Below are 17,904 nucleotides of genomic sequence, written 5' to 3'. Positions count from 1 at the left end.
ATTTACAGCACGGTGTTGGTGAACGGCTGGAAGACTGACCCCTTTCCTATTCTTTCAGGGGTTAGACAAGGCTGCCCTCTTTCACCTCTCCTTTTTGTTTGTGTTATAGAGCTCTTCGCTGAGACTATCCGGCAGAATGGAGAGATCAGAGGGATCACCGCACCAGGACCAGATCGCCACGAGGTCAAGTGCTCGCTCTACATGGACGACGTGACCGTCTTCTGCGCTGACCAGCGTTCGGTGACTGCACTCGTCCAGACCTGCGAGGACTTCGGCAGAGCTTCGGGGGCAAAAGTCAACTGCGGGAAGTCGGAGGCCATGCTCTTCGGGGAGTGGCACCTGGCTTCTTCCGCCCCCTTCCCCTTTACTATTAAGCCGGACTTCATTCAAATTCTTGGAGTCTGGTTCGGGAAGGAAGGAGCGGCCCTTAAGTCTTGGCAAGACCGACTAGGAAGGATAAACTCGAAGATCGGACTGTGGAGCTCCAGAAAGCTCACGATGGAAGGCAAGGCACTTGTCCTGCGGAGTGAAGTTTTGCCTGTGCTCCAATATACCGCACAGGCCTGGCCTCCCCATACCACCGTTTGCAAGGCCATCACCCGGACAGTGTTTGGCTTCGTCTGGGGCAAAATGGACAGAGTCAAGAGGACCGTGATGTACAAGGAACCCCGCAAGGGTGGGAAGGGAATACCCGACATCCCCGCTCTGCTGAGGGCCTCCTTTGCATGTGTCACGGTGCAGCGGACTCTTGTAGAAAAGACTGGCTCAGCGGGCAGGTCCATGTCTCGCTTGCTTCTCATGCCCCTCTGGAGACAGCTGGGCTGGGACAAGTGGGACAGCTCCATCCCTTACAACTGGAACACTCCCTGGTTCTATGGGGATGTTGTCCGGTTTGTGAGGGAGCACCAGCTGGAAGGACTGAAACCAGACCTATGGAAGCCAAAGACAATCCACAAGCTCATCCGAGCTAAGGACTCGACCGAGCTGGTTCCGGGACTCCCCGCAGCCACTGCAGAGACAGTTTGGAACAATGTGGCCTCAAAGCGGCTTACCAATGGACACAAGGACTTGTCGTGGATGGCCGTCATGGGAGGTCTCTCTCTCAGGTCATTCATGCATGCCCGCAACCTGTGCAAGACCCGGTACTGCCCCCGTTGCCCCTACGTGGAGGAAACATCTTTCCACGTGTTTTGGCAGTGCCCCTTTGCACAGGGTCTGTTGGACGCCCTAGAACAGGAACTCAGAGACTCAGTGCCCAGGAGCTGCCTATCGTACCATTCGGTGCTTTACGGCCTGTTCCCTGGGACCCACGACGTGGAGGCCATCCAGGAGGCCTGGCGCCTTATGAACTGTTTTAAGGACGCAGTGTGGCTTGCCAGGAACCGCCTCGTGATCAACAGGGAAAACATGTCCGTCCGGGACTGCCGCAGGTTCATCAAGAACCTGCTTAGAGACTATTCCATCTTGGACAGCTCGGCCGTTGATGAGGAAGAAGAGGAGTGAAGACCCCTCTCCTTCTCCCATGTCTCCCTGAAGATACAGCCCAACAGTTTGGCCCTGTGATCCGCCCCCTCCCTACCCCCACATAGTCGCCCACACCCCTACCCCGATCACAGATTGTATTATTTGGTTTTTGTTTGATCTCTTGTGCCTTTATATTGCAGGATTGAGCTGAATGTTAGAGTAGCATGGTGTGCGATGTATAGCTTAGGGAACCTTTGCTGTGTATTGTACTATCATGCTTTGTGTGACTGTAATTTATTGTACGACTTGTAATGACTGAACGGAAAATAAAGCTCTTTCAATCAAAAATCTGTTCTTATCAGTTTAATATCTGATACGTCCCCTATCTGGGGACCATATATTAAATGGATTTTTGAGAACGGGGGCCGATTTCGAAGCTTGCTTCCGTCGCCCTATGCATTGACCCGATATGGCAGTATCTTCGGGTACAGTGCACCACCCCCTTACAGGGTTAAAAAGAAAGATTCCTACTTTCATTGCTACCTGCTTGCTGGCTAGCCAGCTAGCCAGCCCTGTGGGCCTTGCTGCTGCTGCAGCCAAAAAACAAAAGGTGGTGCTGCTGCTGCTTCTGCTGCTTCTGCTTCTGCTTGTGTCTGGCCGCTGTTGGAGCGTCCAGGCACAGGACTTCTGCTGCTGCTGACTAAATGGCCTCCTTAATTGGATCATTTGAGTAGCCAGCACACCTGTGCAGGTAGGGCATGACATGATAGGCAGCTGCCTTGATAGCGGGTGGGTGCTGAATGTTCCTAATTGACAAAATAAGATTAATGCTTATGAAGAAATATAAAATCTCATCCCTTCCCCAATATCGCGCCACACCCCTACCCCTTAATTCCCTGGTTGAACTTGATGGACATATGTCTTTTTTCGACCGTACTAACTATGTAACTATGTAACATAACATGGGGGGGGGGGGGTCTCCTGGCTGTTCACACAGGTGTGTCATTGCTGTACATTGACCATGCATTGCTTCTGTGGTATTGCAAAGGCAAAGACAAATGCTTCCAGCCATCCATTGCACTAATGGATTGGTCATCAGCTGGCTGTCTATGTCCCGCATCAATATAGACCAAAGTACAGAGGGTTAGGCTATGCTATTGTGCACCTACCTGATGCATCAGAAGGTGCGAGGCCCTTGCTAAATTCTGTGCACAGACTTTGAGATCTATACTTTAGACTGTATCTAAACCTGCTCCAACATGGACTGACATTCTGGCCTACTTTCAGCCGATGCGACTTGTCTGTCGCTGAACAGTCGCTTTTTATGTATTCAGCACCTATGTATAATGTTGTAAAAATGCTCTAGAAGCTAAAGTCGCAGAAATGTCACACATATTTGGCCTGCAACTTTCTGTGCGACAAATTCAGACAGGAAAAATCAGTATAAATCCTTAGAAAATTATCCCCCAGTGTCTCCATCTGCTGGCGGTATTGAATAAGCATTGCTGCACTGATGGGGTATGCATTAGACGAAAAAAAAGAAGAAAAAGAAGAATAATACGCCCAGAAAAGAGGCGAAAAGGAGAAAAACGTAAAAAAACGTGAAAAAAAAGTAAGAGGAAGAGAAGGGAAAAAAAGGTGGAAATGGGTTTAAAAGTGATTTCGGCGGAGAAATATATATATATATATATATATATATATATATATATATATATATATATATATACGCGCACACACACACATATATATAAACGTATTCTCCGTTGAGATATTGCAGCCGCTGCTGTGTCCAGGCCCAGGAGCCTTAGCACTGTGCTGTGATGTCACTCAATACCACTGACATCACTAGGTGTAAACAACATCTCTCCTTTGCTGTGTATGTGACTATGGAGCTGTTTGGTGATGTCGTCTATTATGGCCTTCATAGAAGCAACAGGAGATTGTTGCATCCATCTAGAACCCTCAGAACTACAGTGCTATGATGTCACTCACTTCCACAGGCCTTGCAGAGTGTAAACAACAACAACCCAGCTTTGTTGTGTATGTAACCATAGGGATTTGTGATGTCACCTAGAACCTTCACAGCAGCGACAGCTTTATGAGGAGCATCAGCACTGCTCTGCCTGAGCAGAACCATCACCGCCATAGGTTGTCAAATAACCCGGGTTTAATCCACACAGGTAAGTCCAATGGGGTGCAGGCATGTCCTCTATGCTTACAGCTTCCCGTGGGTGTTGGTTTGATACCGTTTGGGGACAGCCAAGGAGGCATCTGCAGGCAACAAAGGTAGGTGTGTGCTTGTGTGTGTGTTTCCTATGCAGATCCTAAGCCCAGTGTCACATGCAAGTAGGAGGAGTAAGAAGGGTTCCTGGCAAATCCGGGTTATGGATTGCATTTAAAAAGGCCCCGTGGGAGTGCAATGGGCCCCTGTCTTGCTGCTTAGCAATAATGTTATGGGTTTAGGTTCTGCTGTGTGTACTGGTGGTTGACTGCCCCCCAGCCCAGAGTGTGCATGGAAAATTGTCTGGCAGCCTCCCTGACAGCAAGCAGTGATAGTGCCCATGAAGGGCACCTTGTTGGGCCCGCCCCTTTCACGGTTATCGCTTCTCGGCCTTTTGGCTAAGATCAAGTGTAGTATCTGTTCTTATCAGTTTTTCATGCCGGTGGACAGTAACGCCGGTATGGGGCTGGTGGGGATGGGTGCTGCATGGAGGATGCAGGTGTACCAGGGCTTTCCGGGGCTGGTTCTGAGGAATCAGCTCGACGGCTGCCCCGATGTGACCTGTTCCCTCCGGGTCTCGCCATGAGGCTGAGAGGGTCTAGAGCCGAGGTACTTTGTGCCTCGGGGAGTGGTGACCCCGAGGTGCCGAAACTCACTGGGAGAATAGGCTCACTGAGTTGAAGCACGGGCACCATAATCTCTTCACCTTGTGGCACTCACCTCTTGATTCCCGGCCTTCTGGCTAGGATCAGAGAAATTTTTTATAGATCCGGCCGGATGTCCGGGCAGTATATCTGCACACATTCACTTATTTATTTCTTTTTTGTCTCACTGTGTCACTTTTTGCGTGTTGTGTGTTCACAGGATTGGTCAGGATGCGGTAGCCCTTCTGGGTGTCCCTCCTGGCGGTCTAGGGGAGGTGTGTGTGGCCATTAGGTTCCGCACCTCCCTGCAAACACCCCGGGTACTCCTGCTTTGGCAGGGTACCTACCGTAATCGGCTCTGCGGGCAGATACCTTGGCTAACGCCAAGGGGGATGCCGGGAGCATTTGTGGTCCCCTAGTAGCTTCGGCAAAAAGGGACATCGAACCTGGAACCTCGCAGGTACCTTTTGGTCCGGAGGCGAAGGGTAAGGTTTGTTGGGGGGCCTCTCTCCTATCGGAGAAGGGCTTGCGATAGACCGCATCCTTTGTGCACGTTTTTTTAGTGTAACACGTTTGCACTTTTTCTTGCACTTTGGGTGAATCGAAAGCACGTTCCTCGGCTTTAAAAAAAAAAAAAAAAAAAAAAAATCTGTTCTTATCAGTTTAATATCTGATACGTCCCCTATCTGGGGACCATATATTAAATGGATTTTTGAGAACGGGGGCCGATTTCGAAGCTTGCTTCCGTCGCCCTATGCATTGACCCGATATGGCAGTATCTTCGGGTACAGTGCACCACCCCCTTACAGGGTTAAAAAGAAAGATTCCTACTTTCATTGCTACCTGCTTGCTGGCTAGCCAGCTAGCCAGCCCTGTGGGCCTTGCTGCTGCTGCAGCCAAAAAACAAAAGGTGGTGCTGCTGCTGCTTCTGCTGCTTCTGCTTCTGCTTGTGTCTGGCCGCTGTTGGAGCGTCCAGGCACAGGACTTCTGCTGCTGCTGACTAAATGGCCTCCTTAATTGGATCATTTGAGTAGCCAGCACACCTGTGCAGGTAGGGCATGACATGATAGGCAGCTGCCTTGATAGCGGGTGGGTGCTGAATGTTCCTAATTGACAAAATAAGATTAATGCTTATGAAGAAATATAAAATCTCATCCCTTCCCCAATATCGCGCCACACCCCTACCCCTTAATTCCCTGGTTGAACTTGATGGACATATGTCTTTTTTCGACCGTACTAACTATGTAACTATGTAACATAACATGGGGGGGGGGGGGGGTCCTCCTGGCTGTTCACACAGGTGTGTCATTGCTGTACATTGACCATGCATTGCTTCTGTGGTATTGCAAAGGCAAAGACAAATGCTTCCAGCCATCCATTGCACTAATGGATTGGTCATCAGCTGGCTGTCTATGTCCCGCATCAATATAGACCAAAGTACAGAGGGTTAGGCTATGCTATTGTGCACCTACCTGATGCATCAGAAGGTGCGAGGCCCTTGCTAAATTCTGTGCACAGACTTTGAGATCTATACTTTAGACTGTATCTAAACCTGCTCCAACATGGACTGACATTCTGGCCTACTTTCAGCCGATGCGACTTGTCTGTCGCTGAACAGTCGCTTTTTATGTATTCAGCACCTATGTATAATGTTGTAAAAATGCTCTAGAAGCTAAAGTCGCAGAAATGTCACACATATTTGGCCTGCAACTTTCTGTGCGACAAATTCAGACAGGAAAAATCAGTATAAATCCTTAGAAAATTATCCCCCAGTGTCTCCATCTGCTGGCGGTATTGAATAAGCATTGCTGCACTGATGGGGTATGCATTAGACGAAAAAAAAGAAGAAAAAGAAGAATAATACGCCCAGAAAAGAGGCGAAAAGGAGAAAAACGTAAAAAAACGTGAAAAAAAAGTAAGAGGAAGAGAAGGGAAAAAAAGGTGGAAATGGGTTTAAAAGTGATTTCGGCGGAGAAATATATATATATATATATATATATATATATATATATATACGCGCACACACACACATATATATAAACGTATTCTCCGTTGAGATATTGCAGCCGCTGCTGTGTCCAGGCCCAGGAGCCTTAGCACTGTGCTGTGATGTCACTCAATACCACTGACATCACTAGGTGTAAACAACATCTCTCCTTTGCTGTGTATGTGACTATGGAGCTGTTTGGTGATGTCGTCTATTATGGCCTTCATAGAAGCAACAGGAGATTGTTGCATCCATCTAGAACCCTCAGAACTACAGTGCTATGATGTCACTCACTTCCACAGGCCTTGCAGAGTGTAAACAACAACAACCCAGCTTTGTTGTGTATGTAACCATAGGGATTTGTGATGTCACCTAGAACCTTCACAGCAGCGACAGCTTTATGAGGAGCATCAGCACTGCTCTGCCTGAGCAGAACCATCACCGCCATAGGTTGTCAAATAACCCGGGTTTAACCCACACAGGTAAGTCCAATGGGGTGCAGGCATGTCCTCTATGCTTACAGCTTCCCGTGGGTGTTGGTTTGATACCGTTTGGGGACAGCCAAGGAGGCATCTGCAGGCAACAAAGGTAGGTGTGTGCTTGTGTGTGTGTTTCCTATGCAGATCCTAAGCCCAGTGTCACATGCAAGTAGGAGGAGTAAGAAGGGTTCCTGGCAAATCCGGGTTATGGATTGCATTTAAAAAGGCCCCGTGGGAGTGCAATGGGCCCCTGTCTTGCTGCTTAGCAATAATGGTATGGGTTTAGGTTCTGCTGTGTGTACTGGTGGTTGACTGCCCCCCAGCCCAGAGTGTGCATGGAAAATTGTCTGGCAGCCTCCCTGACAGCAAGCAGTGATAGTGCCCATGAAGGGCACCTTGTTGGGCCCGCCCCTTTCACGGTTATCGCTTCTCGGCCTTTTGGCTAAGATCAAGTGTAGTATCTGTTCTTATCAGTTTAATATCTGATACGTCCCCTATCTGGGGACCATATATTAAATGGATTTTTGAGAACGGGGGCCGATTTCGAAGCTTGCTTCCGTCGCCCTATGCATTGACCCGATATGGCAGTATCTTCGGGTACAGTGCACCACCCCCTTACAGGGTTAAAAAGAAAGATTCCTACTTTCATTGCTACCTGCTTGCTGGCTAGCCAGCTAGCCAGCCCTGTGGGCCTTGCTGCTGCTGCAGCCAAAAAACAAAAGGTGGTGCTGCTGCTGCTTCTGCTGCTTCTGCTTCTGCTTGTGTCTGGCCGCTGTTGGAGCGTCCAGGCACAGGACTTCTGCTGCTGCTGACTAAATGGCCTCCTTAATTGGATCATTTGAGTAGCCAGCACACCTGTGCAGGTAGGGCATGACATGATAGGCAGCTGCCTTGATAGCGGGTGGGTGCTGAATGTTCCTAATTGACAAAATAAGATTAATGCTTATGAAGAAATATAAAATCTCATCCCTTCCCCAATATCGCGCCACACCCCTACCCCTTAATTCCCTGGTTGAACTTGATGGACATATGTCTTTTTTCGACCGTACTAACTATGTAACTATGTAACATAACATGGGGGGGGGGGGGGTCTCCTGGCTGTTCACACAGGTGTGTCATTGCTGTACATTGACCATGCATTGCTTCTGTGGTATTGCAAAGGCAAAGACAAATGCTTCCAGCCATCCATTGCACTAATGGATTGGTCATCAGCTGGCTGTCTATGTCCCGCATCAATATAGACCAAAGTACAGAGGGTTAGGCTATGCTATTGTGCACCTACCTGATGCATCAGAAGGTGCGAGGCCCTTGCTAAATTCTGTGCACAGACTTTGAGATCTATACTTTAGACTGTATCTAAACCTGCTCCAACATGGACTGACATTCTGGCCTACTTTCAGCCGATGCGACTTGTCTGTCGCTGAACAGTCGCTTTTTATGTATTCAGCACCTATGTATAATGTTGTAAAAATGCTCTAGAAGCTAAAGTCGCAGAAATGTCACACATATTTGGCCTGCAACTTTCTGTGCGACAAATTCAGACAGGAAAAATCAGTATAAATCCTTAGAAAATTATCCCCCAGTGTCTCCATCTGCTGGCGGTATTGAATAAGCATTGCTGCACTGATGGGGTATGCATTAGACGAAAAAAAAGAAGAAAAAGAAGAATAATACGCCCAGAAAAGAGGCGAAAAGGAGAAAAACGTAAAAAAAACGTGAAAAAAAAGTAAGAGGAAGAGAAGGGAAAAAAAGGTGGAAATGGGTTTAAAAGTGATTTCGGCGGAGAAATATATATATATATATATATATATATATATATATATATATATATATACGCGCACACACACACATATATATAAACGTATTCTCCGTTGAGATATTGCAGCCGCTGCTGTGTCCAGGCCCAGGAGCCTTAGCACTGTGCTGTGATGTCACTCAATACCACTGACATCACTAGGTGTAAACAACATCTCTCCTTTGCTGTGTATGTGACTATGGAGCTGTTTGGTGATGTCGTCTATTATGGCCTTCATAGAAGCAACAGGAGATTGTTGCATCCATCTAGAACCCTCAGAACTACAGTGCTATGATGTCACTCACTTCCACAGGCCTTGCAGAGTGTAAACAACAACAACCCAGCTTTGTTGTGTATGTAACCATAGGGATTTGTGATGTCACCTAGAACCTTCACAGCAGCGACAGCTTTATGAGGAGCATCAGCACTGCTCTGCCTGAGCAGAACCATCACCGCCATAGGTTGTCAAATAACCCGGGTTTAACCCACACAGGTAAGTCCAATGGGGTGCAGGCATGTCCTCTATGCTTACAGCTTCCCGTGGGTGTTGGTTTGATACCGTTTGGGGACAGCCAAGGAGGCATCTGCAGGCAACAAAGGTAGGTGTGTGCTTGTGTGTGTGTTTCCTATGCAGATCCTAAGCCCAGTGTCACATGCAAGTAGGAGGAGTAAGAAGGGTTCCTGGCAAATCCGGGTTATGGATTGCATTTAAAAAGGCCCCGTGGGAGTGCAATGGGCCCCTGTCTTGCTGCTTAGCAATAATGGTATGGGTTTAGGTTCTGCTGTGTGTACTGGTGGTTGACTGCCCCCCAGCCCAGAGTGTGCATGGAAAATTGTCTGGCAGCCTCCCTGACAGCAAGCAGTGATAGTGCCCATGAAGGGCACCTTGTTGGGCCCGCCCCTTTCACGGTTATCGCTTCTCGGCCTTTTGGCTAAGATCAAGTGTAGTATCTGTTCTTATCAGTTTTCATGCTGGTGGGGATGGGTGCTGCATGGAGGATGCAGGTGTACCAGGGCTTTCCGGGGCTGGTTCTGAGGAATCAGCTCGACGGCTGCCCCGATGTGACCTGTTCCCTCCGGGTCTCGCCATGAGGCTGAGAGGGTCTAGAGCCGAGGTACTTTTGTGCCTCGGGGAGTGGTGACCCCGAGGTGCCGAAACTCACTGGGAGAATAGGCTCACTGAGTTGAAGCACGGGCACCATAATCTCTTCACCTTGTGGCATTCACCTCTTGATTCCCGGCCTTCTGGCTAGGATCAGAGAAATTTTTATAGATCCGGCCGGATGTCCGGGCAGTATATCTGCACACATTCACTTATTTATTTATTTTTTGTCTCACTGTGTCACTTTTTGCGTGTTGTGTGTTCACAGGATTTGTCAGGATGCGGTAGCCCTTCTGGGTGTCCCTCCTGGCGGTCTAGGGGAGGTGTGTGTGGCCATTAGGTTCCGCACCTCCCTGCAAACACCCCGGGTACTCCTGCTTCGCAGGGTACCTACCGTAATCGGCTCTGCGGGCAGATACCTTGGCTAACGCCAAGGGGGATGCCGGGAGCATTTGTGGTCTCCTAGTAGCTTCGGCGAAAAGGGACATCGAACCTGGAACCTCGCAGGTACCTTTTGGTCCGGAGGCGAAGGGTAAGGTTTGTTGGGGGGCCTCTCTCCTATCGGAGAAGGGCTTGCGATAGACCGCATCCTTTGTGCACGTTTTTTTTAGTGTAACACGTTTGCACTTTTTCTTGCACTTTGGGTGAATCGAAAGCACGTTCCTCGGCTTTAGATAAAAAAAAAAAAAAAAAAAAAAAAAATCTGTTCTTATCAGTTTAATATCTGATACGTCCCCTATCTGGGGACCATATATTAAATGGATTTTTGAGAACGGGGGCCGATTTCGAAGCTTGCTTCCGTCGCCCTATGCATTGACCCGATATGGCAGTATCTTCGGGTACAGTGCACCACCCCCTTACAGGGTTAAAAAGAAAGATTCCTACTTTCATTGCTACCTGCTTGCTGGCTAGCCAGCTAGCCAGCCCTGTGGGCCTTGCTGCTGCTGCAGCCAAAAAACAAAAGGTGGTGCTGCTGCTGCTTCTGCTGCTTCTGCTTCTGCTTGTGTCTGGCCGCTGTTGGAGCGTCCAGGCACAGGACTTCTGCTGCTGCTGACTAAATGGCCTCCTTAATTGGATCATTTGAGTAGCCAGCACACCTGTGCAGGTAGGGCATGACATGATAGGCAGCTGCCTTGATAGCGGGTGGGTGCTGAATGTTCCTAATTGACAAAATAAGATTAATGCTTATGAAGAAATATAAAATCTCATCCCTTCCCCAATATCGCGCCACACCCCTACCCCTTAATTCCCTGGTTGAACTTGATGGACATATGTCTTTTTTCGACCGTACTAACTATGTAACTATGTAACATAACATGGGGGGGGTCTCCTGGCTGTTCACACAGGTGTGTCATTGCTGTACATTGACCATGCATTGCTTCTGTGGTATTGCAAAGGCAAAGACAAATGCTTCCAGCCATCCATTGCACTAATGGATTGGTCATCAGCTGGCTGTCTATGTCCCGCATCAATATAGACCAAAGTACAGAGGGTTAGGCTATGCTATTGTGCACCTACCTGATGCATCAGAAGGTGCGAGGCCCTTGCTAAATTCTGTGCACAGACTTTGAGATCTATACTTTAGACTGTATCTAAACCTGCTCCAACATGGACTGACATTCTGGCCTACTTTCAGCCGATGCGACTTGTCTGTCGCTGAACAGTCGCTTTTTATGTATTCAGCACCTATGTATAATGTTGTAAAAATGCTCTAGAAGCTAAAGTCGCAGAAATGTCACACATATTTGGCCTGCAACTTTCTGTGCGACAAATTCAGACAGGAAAAATCAGTATAAATCCTTAGAAAATTATCCCCCAGTGTCTCCATCTGCTGGCGGTATTGAATAAGCATTGCTGCACTGATGGGGTATGCATTAGACGAAAAAAAAGAAGAAAAAGAAGAATAATACGCCCAGAAAAGAGGCGAAAAGGAGAAAAACGTAAAAAAACGTGAAAAAAAAGTAAGAGGAAGAGAAGGGAAAAAAAGGTGGAAATGGGTTTAAAAGTGATTTCGGCGGAGAAATATATATATATATATATATATATATATATATATATATATATATATATACGCGCACACACACACATATATATAAACGTATTCTCCGTTGAGATATTGCAGCCGCTGCTGTGTCCAGGCCCAGGAGCCTTAGCACTGTGCTGTGATGTCACTCAATACCACTGACATCACTAGGTGTAAACAACATCTCTCCTTTGCTGTGTATGTGACTATGGAGCTGTTTGGTGATGTCGTCTATTATGGCCTTCATAGAAGCAACAGGAGATTGTTGCATCCATCTAGAACCCTCAGAACTACAGTGCTATGATGTCACTCACTTCCACAGGCCTTGCAGAGTGTAAACAACAACAACCCAGCTTTGTTGTGTATGTAACCATAGGGATTTGTGATGTCACCTAGAACCTTCACAGCAGCGACAGCTTTATGAGGAGCATCAGCACTGCTCTGCCTGAGCAGAACCATCACCGCCATAGGTTGTCAAATAACCCGGGTTTAACCCACACAGGTAAGTCCAATGGGGTGCAGGCATGTCCTCTATGCTTACAGCTTCCCGTGGGTGTTGGTTTGATACCGTTTGGGGACAGCCAAGGAGGCATCTGCAGGCAACAAAGGTAGGTGTGTGCTTGTGTGTGTGTTTCCTATGCAGATCCTAAGCCCAGTGTCACATGCAAGTAGGAGGAGTAAGAAGGGTTCCTGGCAAATCCGGGTTATGGATTGCATTTAAAAAGGCCCCGTGGGAGTGCAATGGGCCCCTGTCTTGCTGCTTAGCAATAATGGTATGGGTTTAGGTTCTGCTGTGTGTACTGGTGGTTGACTGCCCCCCAGCCCAGAGTGTGCATGGAAAATTGTCTGGCAGCCTCCCTGACAGCAAGCAGTGATAGTGCCCATGAAGGGCACCTTGTTGGGCCCGCCCCTTTCACGGTTATCGCTTCTCGGCCTTTTGGCTAAGATCAAGTGTAGTATCTGTTCTTATCAGTTTAATATCTGATACGTCCCCTATCTGGGGACCATATATTAAATGGATTTTTGAGAACGGGGGCCGATTTCGAAGCTTGCTTCCGTCGCCCTATGCATTGACCCGATATGGCAGTATCTTCGGGTACAGTGCACCACCCCCTTACAGGGTTAAAAAGAAAGATTCCTACTTTCATTGCTACCTGCTTGCTGGCTAGCCAGCTAGCCAGCCCTGTGGGCCTTGCTGCTGCTGCAGCCAAAAAACAAAAGGTGGTGCTGCTGCTGCTTCTGCTGCTTCTGCTTCTGCTTGTGTCTGGCTGCTGTTGGAGCGTCCAGGCACAGGACTTCTGCTGCTGCTGACTAAATGGCCTCCTTAATTGGATCATTTGAGTAGCCAGCACACCTGTGCAGGTAGGGCATGACATGATAGGCAGCTGCCTTGATAGCGGGTGGGTGCTGAATGTTCCTAATTGACAAAATAAGATTAATGCTTATGAAGAAATATAAAATCTCATCCCTTCCCCAATATCGCGCCACACCCCTACCCCTTAATTCCCTGGTTGAACTTGATGGACATATGTCTTTTTTCGACCGTACTAACTATGTAACTATGTAACATAACATGGGGGGGGGGTCTCCTGGCTGTTCACACAGGTGTGTCATTGCTGTACATTGACCATGCATTGCTTCTGTGGTATTGCAAAGGCAAAGACAAATGCTTCCAGCCATCCATTGCACTAATGGATTGGTCATCAGCTGGCTGTCTATGTCCCGCATCAATATAGACCAAAGTACAGAGGGTTAGGCTATGCTATTGTGCACCTACCTGATGCATCAGAAGGTGCGAGGCCCTTGCTAAATTCTGTGCACAGACTTTGAGATCTATACTTTAGACTGTATCTAAACCTGCTCCAACATGGACTGACATTCTGGCCTACTTTCAGCCGATGCGACTTGTCTGTCGCTGAACAGTCGCTTTTTATGTATTCAGCACCTATGTATAATGTTGTAAAAATGCTCTAGAAGCTAAAGTCGCAGAAATGTCACACATATTTGGCCTGCAACTTTCTGTGCGACAAATTCAGACAGGAAAAATCAGTATAAATCCTTAGAAAATTATCCCCCAGTGTCTCCATCTGCTGGCGGTATTGAATAAGCATTGCTGCACTGATGGGGTATGCATTAGACGAAAAAAAAGAAGAAAAAGAAGAATAATACGCCCAGAAAAGAGGCGAAAAGGAGAAAAACGTAAAAAAACGTGAAAAAAAAGTAAGAGGAAGAGAAGGGAAAAAAAGGTGGAAATGGGTTTAAAAGTGATTTCGGCGGAGAAATATATATATATATATATATATATATATATATATATATATATACGCGCACACACACACATATATATAAACGTATTCTCCGTTGAGATATTGCAGCCGCTGCTGTGTCCAGGCCCAGGAGCCTTAGCACTGTGCTGTGATGTCACTCAATACCACTGACATCACTAGGTGTAAACAACATCTCTCCTTTGCTGTGTATGTGACTATGGAGCTGTTTGGTGATGTCGTCTATTATGGCCTTCATAGAAGCAACAGGAGATTGTTGCATCCATCTAGAACCCTCAGAACTACAGTGCTATGATGTCACTCACTTCCACAGGCCTTGCAGAGTGTAAACAACAACAACCCAGCTTTGTTGTGTATGTAACCATAGGGATTTGTGATGTCACCTAGAACCTTCACAGCAGCGACAGCTTTATGAGGAGCATCAGCACTGCTCTGCCTGAGCAGAACCATCACCGCCATAGGTTGTCAAATAACCCGGGTTTAACCCACACAGGTAAGTCCAATGGGGTGCAGGCATGTCCTCTATGCTTACAGCTTCCCGTGGGTGTTGGTTTGATACCGTTTGGGGACAGCCAAGGAGGCATCTGCAGGCAACAAAGGTAGGTGTGTGCTTGTGTGTGTGTTTCCTATGCAGATCCTAAGCCCAGTGTCACATGCAAGTAGGAGGAGTAAGAAGGGTTCCTGGCAAATCCGGGTTATGGATTGCATTTAAAAAGGCCCCGTGGGAGTGCAATGGGCCCCTGTCTTGCTGCTTAGCAATAATGGTATGGGTTTAGGTTCTGCTGTGTGTACTGGTGGTTGACTGCCCCCCAGCCCAGAGTGTGCATGGAAAATTGTCTGGCAGCCTCCCTGACAGCAAGCAGTGATAGTGCCCATGAAGGGCACCTTGTTGGGCCCGCCCCTTTCACGGTTATCGCTTCTCGGCCTTTTGGCTAAGATCAAGTGTAGTATCTGTTCTTATCAGTTTTCATGCTGGTGGGGATGGGTGCTGCATGGAGGATGCAGGTGTACCAGGGCTTTCCGGGGCTGGTTCTGAGGAATCAGCTCGACGGCTGCCCCGATGTGACCTGTTCCCTCCGGGTCTCGCCATGAGGCTGAGAGGGTCTAGAGCCGAGGTACTTTTGTGCCTCGGGGAGTGGTGACCCCGAGGTGCCGAAACTCACTGGGAGAATAGGCTCACTGAGTTGAAGCACGGGCACCATAATCTCTTCACCTTGTGGCATTCACCTCTTGATTCCCGGCCTTCTGGCTAGGATCAGAGAAATTTTTATAGATCCGGCCGGATGTCCGGGCAGTATATCTGCACACATTCACTTATTTATTTATTTTTTGTCTCACTGTGTCACTTTTTGCGTGTTGTGTGTTCACAGGATTTGTCAGGATGCGGTAGCCCTTCTGGGTGTCCCTCCTGGCGGTCTAGGGGAGGTGTGTGTGGCCATTAGGTTCCGCACCTCCCTGCAAACACCCCGGGTACTCCTGCTTCGCAGGGTACCTACCGTAATCGGCTCTGCGGGCAGATACCTTGGCTAACGCCAAGGGGGATGCCGGGAGCATTTGTGGTCTCCTAGTAGCTTCGGCGAAAAGGGACATCGAACCTGGAACCTCGCAGGTACCTTTTGGTCCGGAGGCGAAGGGTAAGGTTTGTTGGGGGGCCTCTCTCCTATCGGAGAAGGGCTTGCGATAGACCGCATCCTTTGTGCACGTTTTTTTTAGTGTAACACGTTTGCACTTTTTCTTGCACTTTGGGTGAATCGAAAGCACGTTCCTCGGCTTTAGATAAAAAAAAAAAAAAAAAAAAAAAAAATCTGTTCTTATCAGTTTAATATCTGATACGTCCCCTATCTGGGGACCATATATTAAATGGATTTTTGAGAACGGGGGCCGATTTCGAAGCTTGCTTCCGTCGCCCTATGCATTGACCCGATATGGCAGTATCTTCGGGTACAGTGCACCACCCCCTTACAGGGTTAAAAAGAAAGATTCCTACTTTCATTGCTACCTGCTTGCTGGCTAGCCAGCTAGCCAGCCCTGTGGGCCTTGCTGCTGCTGCAGCCAAAAAACAAAAGGTGGTGCTGCTGCTGCTTCTGCTGCTTCTGCTTCTGCTTGTGTCTGGCCGCTGTTGGAGCGTCCAGGCACAGGACTTCTGCTGCTGCTGACTAAATGGCCTCCTTAATTGGATCATTTGAGTAGCCAGCACACCTGTGCAGGTAGGGCATGACATGATAGGCAGCTGCCTTGATAGCGGGTGGGTGCTGAATGTTCCTAATTGACAAAATAAGATTAATGCTTATGAAGAAATATAAAATCTCATCCCTTCCCCAATATCGCGCCACACCCCTACCCCTTAATTCCCTGGTTGAACTTGATGGACATATGTCTTTTTTCGACCGTACTAACTATGTAACTATGTAACATAACATGGGGGGGGTCTCCTGGCTGTTCACACAGGTGTGTCATTGCTGTACATTGACCATGCATTGCTTCTGTGGTATTGCAAAGGCAAAGACAAATGCTTCCAGCCATCCATTGCACTAATGGATTGGTCATCAGCTGGCTGTCTATGTCCCGCATCAATATAGACCAAAGTACAGAGGGTTAGGCTATGCTATTGTGCACCTACCTGATGCATCAGAAGGTGCGAGGCCCTTGCTAAATTCTGTGCACAGACTTTGAGATCTATACTTTAGACTGTATCTAAACCTGCTCCAACATGGACTGACATTCTGGCCTACTTTCAGCCGATGCGACTTGTCTGTCGCTGAACAGTCGCTTTTTATGTATTCAGCACCTATGTATAATGTTGTAAAAATGCTCTAGAAGCTAAAGTCGCAGAAATGTCACACATATTTGGCCTGCAACTTTCTGTGCGACAAATTCAGACAGGAAAAATCAGTATAAATCCTTAGAAAATTATCCCCCAGTGTCTCCATCTGCTGGCGGTATTGAATAAGCATTGCTGCACTGATGGGGTATGCATTAGACGAAAAAAAAGAAGAAAAAGAAGAATAATACGCCCAGAAAAGAGGCGAAAAGGAGAAAAACGTAAAAAAACGTGAAAAAAAAGTAAGAGGAAGAGAAGGGAAAAAAAGGTGGAAATGGGTTTAAAAGTGATTTCGGCGGAGAAATATATATATATATATATATATATATATATATATATATATATATATACGCGCACACACACACATATATATAAACGTATTCTCCGTTGAGATATTGCAGCCGCTGCTGTGTCCAGGCCCAGGAGCCTTAGCACTGTGCTGTGATGTCACTCAATACCACTGACATCACTAGGTGTAAACAACATCTCTCCTTTGCTGTGTATGTGACTATGGAGCTGTTTGGTGATGTCGTCTATTATGGCCTTCATAGAAGCAACAGGAGATTGTTGCATCCATCTAGAACCCTCAGAACTACAGTGCTATGATGTCACTCACTTCCACAGGCCTTGCAGAGTGTAAACAACAACAACCCAGCTTTGTTGTGTATGTAACCATAGGGATTTGTGATGTCACCTAGAACCTTCACAGCAGCGACAGCTTTATGAGGAGCATCAGCACTGCTCTGCCTGAGCAGAACCATCACCGCCATAGGTTGTCAAATAACCCGGGTTTAACCCACACAGGTAAGTCCAATGGGGTGCAGGCATGTCCTCTATGCTTACAGCTTCCCGTGGGTGTTGGTTTGATACCGTTTGGGGACAGCCAAGGAGGCATCTGCAGGCAACAAAGGTAGGTGTGTGCTTGTGTGTGTGTTTCCTATGCAGATCCTAAGCCCAGTGTCACATGCAAGTAGGAGGAGTAAGAAGGGTTCCTGGCAAATCCGGGTTATGGATTGCATTTAAAAAGGCCCCGTGGGAGTGCAATGGGCCCCTGTCTTGCTGCTTAGCAATAATGGTATGGGT

At 47.6% G+C, this 17,904-nt stretch overlaps 6 non-coding genes and 3 pseudogenes across 6 annotated transcripts; all 9 read left to right on the top strand.

Annotated features, from left to right (window-relative positions):
• The first annotated feature begins 1,792 nt into the window (after window positions 1-1,792).
• On the top strand, window positions 1,793-1,965 carry LOC130329705 (U2 spliceosomal RNA; annotated as a pseudogene).
• Window positions 1,966-4,063: 2,098 nt separating this feature from the next.
• LOC130329730 (U2 spliceosomal RNA) lies at window positions 4,064-4,251 on the top strand. The gene has a single exon (XR_008873239.1). It is a non-coding gene; the product is annotated as a U2 spliceosomal RNA (small nuclear RNA).
• Window positions 4,252-4,944: 693 nt separating this feature from the next.
• On the top strand, window positions 4,945-5,130 carry LOC130329711 (U2 spliceosomal RNA). The gene has a single exon (XR_008873227.1). It is a non-coding gene; the product is annotated as a U2 spliceosomal RNA (small nuclear RNA).
• A 2,087-nt stretch (window positions 5,131-7,217) lies between these two features.
• Window positions 7,218-7,408, top strand: LOC130329671 (U2 spliceosomal RNA). Its single transcript, XR_008873194.1, has one exon. It is a non-coding gene; the product is annotated as a U2 spliceosomal RNA (small nuclear RNA).
• Window positions 7,409-9,502: 2,094 nt separating this feature from the next.
• Window positions 9,503-9,662, top strand: LOC130329728 (U2 spliceosomal RNA; annotated as a pseudogene).
• A 693-nt stretch (window positions 9,663-10,355) lies between these two features.
• On the top strand, window positions 10,356-10,547 carry LOC130329720 (U2 spliceosomal RNA). Its single transcript, XR_008873234.1, has one exon. It is a non-coding gene; the product is annotated as a U2 spliceosomal RNA (small nuclear RNA).
• A 2,089-nt stretch (window positions 10,548-12,636) lies between these two features.
• On the top strand, window positions 12,637-12,827 carry LOC130329669 (U2 spliceosomal RNA). The gene has a single exon (XR_008873192.1). It is a non-coding gene; the product is annotated as a U2 spliceosomal RNA (small nuclear RNA).
• Window positions 12,828-14,912: 2,085 nt separating this feature from the next.
• On the top strand, window positions 14,913-15,072 carry LOC130329727 (U2 spliceosomal RNA; annotated as a pseudogene).
• A 693-nt stretch (window positions 15,073-15,765) lies between these two features.
• On the top strand, window positions 15,766-15,957 carry LOC130329718 (U2 spliceosomal RNA). Its single transcript, XR_008873232.1, has one exon. It is a non-coding gene; the product is annotated as a U2 spliceosomal RNA (small nuclear RNA).
• The last annotated feature ends 1,947 nt before the right edge of the window (window positions 15,958-17,904 follow it).

Source organism: Hyla sarda, unplaced genomic scaffold (assembly GCF_029499605.1).
Source record: "Hyla sarda isolate aHylSar1 unplaced genomic scaffold, aHylSar1.hap1 scaffold_321, whole genome shotgun sequence".
Lineage (NCBI taxonomy): Eukaryota > Metazoa > Chordata > Amphibia > Anura > Hylidae > Hyla > Hyla sarda.
This window is presented reverse-complemented; position numbering and strand designations above follow the sequence as displayed.